At 53.3% G+C, this 11,091-nt stretch overlaps 1 long non-coding RNA gene across 4 annotated transcripts; it reads left to right on the top strand.

Moving 5' to 3' along the window:
- Positions 1-4,392: 4,392 nt before the first annotated feature.
- Positions 4,393-10,004, top strand: LOC117195934 (uncharacterized). Of its 4 annotated transcripts, XR_007478630.1 has the most exons (5): positions 4,442-4,502; positions 5,474-5,617; positions 5,729-5,839; positions 7,427-7,560; positions 9,863-10,004. It is a non-coding gene; the product is annotated as an uncharacterized LOC117195934 (long non-coding RNA). The 4 variants fall into 4 exon arrangements; XR_007478631.1 differs by lacking the exon at positions 5,474-5,617 and having other exon boundaries at positions 4,393-4,502; XR_007478632.1 differs by lacking the exons at positions 4,442-4,502; positions 5,474-5,617; positions 5,729-5,839 and adding an exon at positions 6,702-6,842.
- Positions 10,005-11,091: the final 1,087 nt, after the last annotated feature.

An 11,091-nucleotide genomic window follows, 5' to 3' on the forward strand; every position in this document is an offset into this window, starting at 1 on the left:
TGGGGACGGGAGGAATTTGGCCAGAGGAGAAGGCTTGTGTCAGGAAACGGGATGAAGCTGGAGTTGGCACAAGGCCTTGAATGCCAGGCTCGGGAGCAGGCACAGCGCTGGAAGCCGTGGCAGAACCAGGCAGAGGACAAGGGCAAAGGTGGTGTTTTTGGAGTAGGGGTGGCAGGAGGCTGGGGCAAGGCAGGAAAGCTGATTTTCCGGAGCGAAGTGAAAACAGCTGCAGAGAAACCAGCCAGACAGAGAAACTCGCCTCAGCTGGGATGCCTGCGCCTGGTCCTACCTGCTCATCCTCCCTGCGAGGTCATTAATCACCTCCTGGCCCAGGGAAGACACATGCCACCCTGCCCATGGGGCCATGGCAGTGCCTGGCAGAGACCGGGTGGCACCAGGGCGGCTGCTCCCTCTGAGCGCTGACTCACAGGGTCAGGGTGCACAGCCTGGTTTTGGAGGCTCACAGGGATCCCGCGGCCACTGTGGGAGAGGCGAGGGGTGTCTGAGCCCCTCTGTCCTTCCTCACGGAGGTGGGAGGGTGTATTGACTTAGAATTAGGAGTCCTAGCTCCTGGTTCTGGCTTTGCCACCAAACAGCTTTGTGACGTGATCCAGAACAAAGTTCCCTGCCTCTCTGAGCCTCGGTCTTCCCTTCTGTGAAATGGGATGATGTCTCTCTCAGGGATGCTGAGAGCAGCAAGGACACACTGCACGTGGCACCTGGGAGGCACGCAGTGAGCGTTAGTCCCAGTCTCTCCTCTTCCCTGGGCCTCAATCTCCACCTCTTTGAAATGAGGGTGATGGCCGAGGATGGTGGTATAGCTGTGGGGCGCTGCCGGCTGAGCCTGCGCAGAGGCGGAGTGTGCACCGGTTCCGCCCTCGGCAGCCTTTTGCCTGTGTGATTTGCTTACGGGTATGAAATCTGCAAGGAGGAAACTTCATAGGGGTGTCAGGGGCTCGAGACTTGGGGAGGGGATGAGGAACAAGGAGCCCTGGGCTCCCCAGGGGCCAGCGTCATCTGGGACAGCAGTGTTCAGGGTGGTTGTGGGGGGACTGTCCCTAGGGAGTGTCTGGGAAATGCAGGGTGGCAGGTTGCTTGTTATGGTGATTGTGGGTTCTACTGGGCATTTGGTGGGGACAGGGGCAAGGTGCTAGATTGTTCTAGACACTGCATTTCCGGAGAGTGAGAAGGGCTTTACGGGTTGCTTGTTATAAAAAGGTGGCACTGGAATTCTGACACAGGCTACCATATGGATGAACCAGGAGGACATGGTACTGAGAGAAACAAGCCAGATCCACAGAGACAGACAGGCGGGTGGTGGGGCCCGGGGCTGGGGGAGGGGAGGGGAGCGAGTGTTTCATGGGGACAGAGCTTCAGTCTGGGAAGATGGAAAGTTCTGGAGACGGATGGTGGAGATGGTTCGCAGCAACGTGAATCTACTTAATGCCACTGAACTGTGCGTGTAACATGGCTGAGATGGGAAATTCCATGTTACGTGTATTTTATCACAATTAAAAACGTGTGGGCATGAGGTGCGGAACCGCTGATTCCGATGCTAAAGGTCGAGCCGGCAGGGGACCATGGGAGGATTTTACAGTTCGGGGTGACAGGACTGTAGTTAGTGTCCGGGGGAGTCAAGGCCCACCCTGTCCTGATGGCCGGGGGTGCGGTGGGGTGGGTGGGAGAGAGAGAGGGGCCCAGAGGTCTTGCCCACCTCTCCCTCCACCACCCACTCAAGGAGAGAGGCTTCCTCCTGATCCTTTCTCCCTGATGTGACACAGAGCAAATGCAGCTGGGACCTGCGCAGATTACAAAGTGGGGGGAGAAGTCACACCTGTGAAATACCTGGTCTTAAATGAGCGTTTAATTTTTTTAAATTAAATTATTTTAAACATTTATTTTATTGTGGTAGAGTTGATTTACAATGTTGTGTTAATTTCTGCTGTACAGCAAAGTGGTTCAGTTATACATATATATATACATTCTTTTTCATATTCTTTTCCATTATGGTTTATCACAGGATATAGAATACAGTTCCCCATGCTATACAGTAGGACCTTGTTTTTCATCCGTTTTATATAAAACAGTTTGCATCTGCTAGTCCCAAACTCCCAATCCTTCCTTCCCCCACTCCTCCTCCCCCTTGGCAACCACAAGTCTGTTCTCTATGTCTGTAAGTCTGTTTCTGTTTTGTAGATTTGTGTAGATAAGTTCATTTGTGTCATATTATAGATTCCATGTATAAGTGATATCATATGGTATTTTGTCTCAGTCTGACTTACTTCACTTACTATGATAATCTCTAGGTCCACCCATGTTGCTGCAAATGACATTATTTCATTCTTTTTTATGGATGAGTAATAGTCCATTGTCTATATGTACCACATCTTCTTTATCCATTCCTCTGTGTGGCATGTGGGATCTTAGTTCCCCAACCAGGGATCAAACCCATGCCCCCTGCATTGGGAGCACGGAATCTTAACCACTGGACCTCCAGGGAAGTCTTACATGCACCTTTTTTTTTTTTTTTTTTTTTTTTGCAGTACGCGGGCCTCTCACTGTTGCGGCTTCTCCCGTTGCAGAGCACAGGCTCCGGACGCGCAGGCTCAGCGGCCATGGCTCACGGGCCCAGCCGCTCCGCGGCACGTGGGATCTTCCCGGACCGGGGCACGAACCCGTGTCCCCTGCATCGGCAGGCAGACTCTCAACCACTGTGCCACCAGGGAAGCCCCTACATGCACTTTTTAAAGAGTAAAATCTTTTCTTTTTTCTGCCATGGTTGGTAAGTCAGAGAGAGGAGCTGAATGGGCCGCCTGAACAAGGGGGGTGTGGGCAGAACTAGGGGGGATGCTAGGGTGGGTGTAGCTAGGAGTGGTGGTGGTGTGTATGTGTGTGACCTGCAGCTGCTGTAACAAATGACCCCACAAACTGAGTGTCTTAAAGCAACAGAAACATATTCTCACACAATCTGGAGGTGAGACGTCCTAAAATTAAAGTGCTGGCAGGGCTGGTTCCTTCTGGAGGTTCTGGGGGAGAATCTGTCCCACGCCCCTCTCTAGCTTCTAGAGGTTGTGGAAAATCCCTGGCATTCCTGGGCTTGTAGCTGCATCCCTCCAACCTCTGCCTCTGTCCTCACACAGTGTTCTCCCCATGTGTCTCTCTGTCCAAATTTCCTCTTCTTAGAAGGATACAAGTCATTGGACTTGGGGTCCACCCTACTGCAATATGACCTTGTCCTAACCTAGCTACATCTGCAAAGACCCTATTTCCAAATAAGGTCCCATTTGGAGGTCGCAGGTGGACGTGAATTTTTTCGGAACACTATTCAACCCAGTAGAGGGTGGATCATGGAAGATACCCCAGGCCAGGGTCCACTGCCTCTGTGGCCTTTCATGCTCTCTGTGATCAGGGGTCAGGCTGTCACTGAGCAGGAGGGCCCTATGGGGTCTCCCCGGAACAGACAGCACCCCTGTCCTCCACCTGCCTCTCGTCTGTAGAAAAACTTTAGCCTCTGAGGCCTTTTCTGAGTTCCAAAGAATAAATTTAATTTAATCAGGGAAATGAGAATATGCAGAAACAAAGGAAAATAGTCAAGCAAGACAAAATAATAATAGTTTAGCCATTAGACAGAGTCAAGGACCTTTACTTCCTCCTCAAGGGCTAGAGATCATATTCTGAGCCACATCCTTTGAGCTGTTTTGCAGAGACTGAAACCCCAGCAGGTGGAAGAAGTTACCTGCGTGCTGACCACCAGCGTGGAGACCCTGACTGGCTGGAACCAGAAGGCTGATGACACTGACTCTTGGTTAGCTCACCACCAGCCAATCAGAAGAGCGTGCACGAGCTGATACACACCCCACAACCCCTTCCCAGCACGTAGCCCCTTCCTCTTTTCCCTATAAAATCTCTGAGCAAAACCTGGGGAGGGAGGAGCTGGTTCTTTGGGACATGAGTCCACCTTCTCCCCAGGATTGCCAGCTTCCTCAGTAAAGCTGTCTTTCCTTCTACCCAGCACTTGTCTCTCAGTGTTGGATTAGCCGAACCTGAGTCTGGCAACAAAGAGGGCTGCCAAGATGGATCCCGGAAGGCCGTCCAATAAGGACATACTCTGGCCCCTACCGTTGACAGTTTCCCTTCAGCAGAAATTCTTAATTCAGTGCTGCTGTGTCAGAGGGGAGATGAAATCAAGCCACAAGGCTCTCCAGGACCTGGAAGGGACGGTTTACGGAGAGGCTGTCACACCGATGGTGGAGGCTGAGCCCTCCAGGTGGGGCAGTGTGGCCACCACGTGCTCACCCGGTGTAACGGAAATGCCCCTTGTGAATGCCCAGCTCCCATGTGGTGTCGCTGAAGCTCACCTGGCCTGGGCTAAGTGCCCTGGAACTCCTTCCGCCGGGCGTAGGGCCACTCCAAGTGAACTAACAGATCCTTACTTCTTCCAGCTGTCTCATGGGAGTTGACGCCTGTGGATTTTGAACAGGATGTAAGCTGACCAAGGAAGGGTAGGAAGGGAGCCAATCAATCATCACAGAGGTTACTTTTTAGGCACCTACGCTGTTTCAGGTGTTTTCCACCTAGAAACCCTCCTGGGCCCCCCTGAGGCCAGCATGAGTGTTATCATCTGTGGCAACTGTATTTTCCAAAAGAGGGTTGCAACAACATCTCCTGTCCCACAGGCTCTTCTAGAACCTTCCCACTGTCCCACCAAGGAGGGGGGTCTAATTCCCCTGCCCTTGAACCTGCATGGGCTGCGGATTCACGCTGGCCATGAGCCCCGAGCCACTCGTAGGCGATTCAGCCACCCTCATGCCGCCATATTGGGAGGAAGCCCAAACTGGAGGCCTGGAACCAGAACCAGTCCACTGAGCCCTCCTGAGGTCTGACCCACAGGAACCCTGGCAGACAGGACATAACTGGTAGTTTAAGCTGCTAAGTGTTGGGGTCGTTTGTTACACAGGAATAGATCACGGCATCAAAGCCAGTTTCTCAGTGAGGAAGATGAGGCTCAGAGAGCTCGGGTAAACTTGCCCAGGGCCACACAGCAAATGCACAGGAGAGTTTGAATTCAAACCTAGTTTGATGACTTCAAGGCCTGAGCTCTACACAGCTAACATTTTCTCCACCTGCACATATGCACACATGTGTCAGTGAGGTCACCTGTACCAGGAAGAAAGCCACTCAAAGCCTTTTGCTGCGGCTGCAGAAGGAACGGTGCTGGGCTGGGGGTGGAGACCTGGGCTGGAAGGAGCACCTGAGCCACCTTGCCCTCAGCCTCGCTGTCTTTGCCCATCTTGTATCTCACACACTCATTCCTCTGTTGATACCGTTTCCTGAAACACCTGCTGTGTGTAGGCTCCCGCTAGGCTAGGTGCTCAGAAGTCAAATGTCAGTTGAGTTCCCTATTGTCACGGGCCCCCGTCTAGTGAGGAAGACAGGCCCCTAACGGTCCATCACCATCCAACCCCCATCACAGCGGGACGTGCTCAACGCAGAGGGTGTCATGCTGCTGGCAGGGCTGAAGCTGTGTCTTCCGAGCCTCTAGAAGGTTACCCTGCCTCCCCAGGAGAGCAGAATCCTCACCTGCCTGGCTCGCCGCTGTAGCCCCCTCGCTTGACATGTAACAACAGCAGCTAATTTGTGGGGGGTGGGCAGGCTTTGTGGGTTCTGGGCTCTTTTCCAAGCACATGATATGTACTGATGGATGTAACCCTTTATGCCCATTTCACAGATGAGCAGGACTGAGGTGGGGAGAAGCTACATAACTTGCCCAGGTCACCCACCCAGCAGGGAGCAAGGCGTGGTTGTCTGGCTCTGGACCGGTCGCTCAGAACCACAAACGGTGGGTGCTTGAGAAACATCTACTAAAGGAAGACCCAGGGGAACGTTTGGGCGGAGGCTGGAAGCTGGGCTGCTGCTTACGGCGGAGCCCTGGGGGAGGGCATGGCAGGGTGGTTCCAGGCTAGGAGCAGGGGTGTCAATAGGCGGCCGTGCAGGCTTCATCCTATTGTGCTGTGCTTTCAGCCTGTGGGGTGTGATCAGCTGGATGATTTTAGGGAGCAGTGAAGTAAAGGACCTGGCACTAAATAGCACCGAGTCACATGGTGAGAAAGACATTCCATTTTCAATTACCCATCAGTCCTGAACAAACAGATTCAGTCTCAGTCTAATGATGACTAATGTCTTTTTTTTTTTTTAAACAGAAAGAGCAGCTCTTGGGTTCAGAGCCACAGTTTTAGAATATTATTTTTCACTGCATTCATTGTCACCTTCTGCTTACTCCAAGTGACATGGTGTTTCAATCAGTATTGGGTTTATGGCAAACGTCTGAAATCCCCAAATCACAGTGGCCTCCGTAAGAGAAGTTTATTTCTCTCATACAAATGCAGTCCTGAGGTAAACCTTCCAAGGTCAGTAGGGAGGTTCCATGACCATCAGGAAACCAGCCTCTTTCTATCTTGTTGCTATACTCCCTCATGGTCTAATGTAGCTGCCCATGCTCCAGCTATCATGTTTGCATTCCAGCTAGAAGGATGGAAGAAGGGGATGCTGAAGTGCACATCCTCCTCCTTTTAAAAATACTTCTAGGAAGTTCCAACCACCGCTTCTGCTCATGTGCAGAACTTCGGTTGAATGGCCATAACTTGCTACAAGTGGGGTTGGGAAATATAGCCTGGATCTGGGCAGCTAAAAGTCAGGGCTCTAATGTAAAGTGAGAAGGTGTGAACAGACAGTGGGGACACCAGCCACGTCTGCCACAGATTGTTTTCCTTTTGTGATGAAGACATCCTATTCCCTTTTCATTTAAAATTCAGTGAGGAAAGAGAGTCACTTCGAAGGAAAAGGTAAGTAAATAAAAGAACAGGTGGCACATGGCTAAGGCAAAAATTTCCAAGCTGGCCCTGGGATCACTGAGATTTGGGAAACACACTGTGAAGACAGGAACATGAAGTGAGTGTGTGAGCTGAGAATCAGGCTGGCTCTCAGGCCCGGGTGTGGACAGGGGCCTGCGGCTGGAGAGATCCCAGGAGAGTCGGGGAGGAAGCAAGTGCTTGTTCCAGAAGAGAGGCTGAGAGGGTCTGAGCCAGGCCGCGGAGCTGGAGGCCAGAAGTGTGGAGTGAGGGCAGCCACCTGCCTGCTGAGAAGCGCCAGGAAGGCTTGCAGGCTCCCGCTGGCCTGTTTGCTTTGGAGGTAGGCGCTGAGGTCAGGGGCCCCTGATGGGGTTTCAGAAGAAAGGGAAAGGTTTGGAGCCAAGGTGGTGAAGTTAAAGGGGGACAGGTCAGAAGTCAGTAGCTCAGAGGCTGCTGGGAGGAACCCACGAGGTCACCAAGGCTAAGCCCACAGGGGGTCCTGAATAAGTGAAGGAACAATGCACTGACGCGGGCGGGACTCATGACCTTGTCTGCATCTTCTCACTGCGTCCTCACAGCACGATGAACCCGCCCTGATCTGCTCCCCGCCCCAGGCTTCCTGCACCTTGGTCGGCCGTGCTCCCTGCTGTGCCCTGATGCCAGGAGCAGGGCCTGGCACAGCAAGGCCACCGCGGGGACGTGCTGGTGAACGGTGAGTGGGTGACCGACCTCTCCTGCGTCTGTGCCCAGACTCCCTCCAGCAAGCGTTGCATGGATCGAGGCAGCTCCGGTGGCGGTGGCGAGGGCTTGATCTCCCCAAATAAACGGGGTGGGGACGGAAGTGTGGCTTTCGTGCTCCACCCTGATTCCCCAGGCGGGAAGCCAGCAGACGGGCCCATTTCCAGGACCGCAGTGCTTTCAGCAGAGTATTTTTGGAGCACATGAGCCTTATTTTAGCTTTTGGGGCTGCTCCCACCCTGGTGCTGCCTGTGGTGAGACGGGACAGCCTTCCCCGGGGGTCCTGGCTTCGCCCCCACCCCCACCCCAAGCTGGGCCACTTTTGGGGCCTGTCTGGGGACTAGAGAGTTCTGCAGGGCAGGCTGGCTCTCTTAGTCTGGCAGAGTGACTGGAGACCTCACTCCTCCCCTTCCTGCTGTGAGACCCTGTGCTAATCACTGAAGTCCTCCGCATCCCCATTTCCTTACCTGTCAAAAGGGGAAAACACCCCCCTTAATACAATTCAAGGTTTCCGTGAGACTAAAACAAGAGGCAAAGCCCCAAAGCCCTTTAAAAAACCCCAAAGCTGCTATACAGCTTTAACCAGCGCCACCTTCTTCCTCAGGGATGATATGCGTGTGCTACCACATTTTTTTCCGTGTAACTCTCCTGAGCCTGCCTGGAACCAGCCCCACTAATCTACTTGCTGCCTCCTGAACAAACCCTCCAATTTCATGCCTCTTGGCCTTTGCACTTGCTGTTTCCTGTGCCTAAACTGCTCGCCATCTGGCAAACTCCTATTTATCCTATGAAACCCAGCTCAGAAGGCCCCTTCTCTGAAACACAGTTAGATGTCCTAGATATTGCATGGGCCTTGGAGTCAGGAGGCCTGGGTTCTAGTCCTATCTCTGCCTGTGACTTGACAAATCACTGCAACTCTCAGGACTTCAGTTTCTCCACTTATAATTGTTTCTGTTTGTCTCCACGTCAGCACCATGTTTTATTTGTCCCAAGTCCTTTTCTTCCTCCCCAACGCCTAAGGCAGTTACTATCCCAGGATAATAACAAATCAGCACCACGTTCACTGGGCTCTGCATTGGCCTCGTCCCCTGGAAGCCCCAGGGGAAGGCAGAGTACCCCCAAATTGACTCACGGGAAATGCAGGTTGTGAGTGCTACACCGGTGGGCAGTAAGTGCCTGGAGGCAAAGCAGCGATCCCTTCCTCAGCGGGGCCTCGTCCCCCACGTGGGTCCTGACACTGGATGCTAAGTCATGAGGACCCAGAGCCCAGCTATGGGGACCCAGTGGGTGTCACAGGAAGCCCAGTGTTGCCCTCCTGAGGAGGCTGTGAGCACCGGGCCTCTCCCACTGGATTGGAAGCTCCATGAAGGTAGCTCCCGGACGCAGCTCCCGTCCTGGCGATGTCTACCCCGTACGCAGTAGGTGCTCACCGAACACTAGCTGACAGGTGACTGAGTGGGTGACTTTGGGCAGGCTCTTCACCCTAAACTTCATTTCCTTCAGCTACAACCATTTCACGAGGGGTCATGTCTTTAAACTGGTTTATAATATTTTCTGACAGGTAGACATTTTTAGTTTTTATGTAGTTGAATTGATCATTTATTTTATGGCCCTCTCCTTCCTCTCCAAGATGAGAAATTCTCCCAGGGTTGCTTCATATTGAAAAAAAATCCAAATCTCGTGGGCATCTGGGATTTATTTTGGTAGAAGGAAGAAGGTAAGGATGCAACGATCTTTCCCAGTTGTCCTAACCCCAATTATTGAATTTTTTTCCTCACTGATTTGAAACACCATCTTTATGTTCTAAATTCCCTTTTGACCACTATGATGCCTTTCAGTGCATCAAATATCAGAAAATCCAACCAAAGTGTCTTAAAGAATTGTAAAAAGAAGTGTTAGCAAGTGATGGAGCCCAGAGGCAGAGTGAGTCAATTCAGCAACTCAGTGACACATCTCTTGGCTCTGCTGTCTGCTACACAAATGTCATCACGGTTCCGACACAGCACCCGGAACAGAGGCTGCAGGCGTCCTTGTACCCACCCTGTGCTTTAGAAGCAAGTCACAGAATGCCCCCAGCATCCCATTCCTTCGCGGTAGGTCCTATAATAATCCATTCTGTAGGTGGGTTCGTTTGCCCAGCGCCACGCAGCCACTAAACAGAGCCAGGGTTTGAACCCGGGCAGTTGGCTGCAGGGGATGCCGTGCCTCTCACGGCACTGCTCACTGTGTCCCTATTACATCTACCTTATTAATTCTGTTCTCCTTTGCCTCTACAGGGGCCCCCACTGTGTGAGGAAGAAGAGTTGGTCTCTTAGTCTTGTCCGTCTACTTACGTTCACTTGAACTTCCACAGTCCTTGGTTTATGGTCTGGGCTGCAGACAACATCAGTGGGACCAGATGACAGAGGACTCCCCTTTCTCACAGTAGGATCGGTGGCTGGGCCTGGGTCAGGTGCTCCTCGGTGACAGGCACTGGGGCAGGTTCCCCAGGTATCATCTGATGCCTCCAGAGACCTCAGGGAATGAACGTATGATCGAAGAGTTTCATACCCAGTCAAGTTGGCGTAAAGGCGAGTCATTTTAAACACGTGCCGTCACTCCGGAATAGTTACAGTAATGACATCGTGGTCTTTACCATGTGGAAGCAACTCCCAGCCACTCACCATCACTCATCTTCTTGGAGCCTGCAGCAGCTGGGAGAGGGCTGGTCCTGCCAGGTGAGAAAGGGAGGTGGGGCCCCACTGTGCCGTCACCAGCTAGAGGGAGGCGAAGGGCCCCTCCCCACCGCCCCACCTGAGCCTCTGGCCCTTGGCTGAGAACCTACTGAATGAAGGTGTGGATGCGTGGGTGGGTGCGTGAACGGACCACACGTTTCAGAGCTCCCAGAGCCAGAAGGTGTGTGTTCTTGTGTACGTGGCATCAACCCTGCCCGGGGAGGGGACTCTTGGGGTGGCCGGTGGCGATTCAGGGGGTGGGGGAGCCACCCTAGGGTCCGTGGTGGACCTCTTGCTGGGACTAGGCGGCGTGAAGGGCAAATCCTGGGTCTCGGTCACGGCTGGGCACGATGGGCGGAGAGGCAGCCTGGTCTCTGCCCTGGGGCCCCTGGACCTGGTCTTTTATCGTGGCAGTTCACTCACCTACTCAGCGGGCACAGTGAGCCTCTGCCCTTAGAGCCGCTGGGCAGCTCTGGAAGCCACGGTGATGAGGAAACCGCGCCTGGTGGGGCACGACCAGGGCTGGGGGGGGGTCCTCTTCGGGTGGCGGGGGTCAGGCGAGGCCTCATCACACGGGGTGTCTGAGCCGGTCCTCAGCCCCCCAGGAGGTGGGCATTTGGGGAGCAAGTTGCATAGGGCCCGGCGCCCCTCCTGTTCCTCATGACGCTGAGCCCCAGGACTTGCCCAGGCGGCCTGGGTACCCTGCACACGGGTGTCTCCAGCTGGAAACCCCGCTGGAAGGAGTAACGGGGACTCAGACTCCCAGGGATGGACAAGGTTTTATCTGTAAT

The sequence above is a fragment of the Orcinus orca genome, chromosome 8 (assembly GCF_937001465.1).
Source record: "Orcinus orca chromosome 8, mOrcOrc1.1, whole genome shotgun sequence".
NCBI classification, from domain to species: domain Eukaryota; kingdom Metazoa; phylum Chordata; class Mammalia; order Artiodactyla; family Delphinidae; genus Orcinus; species Orcinus orca.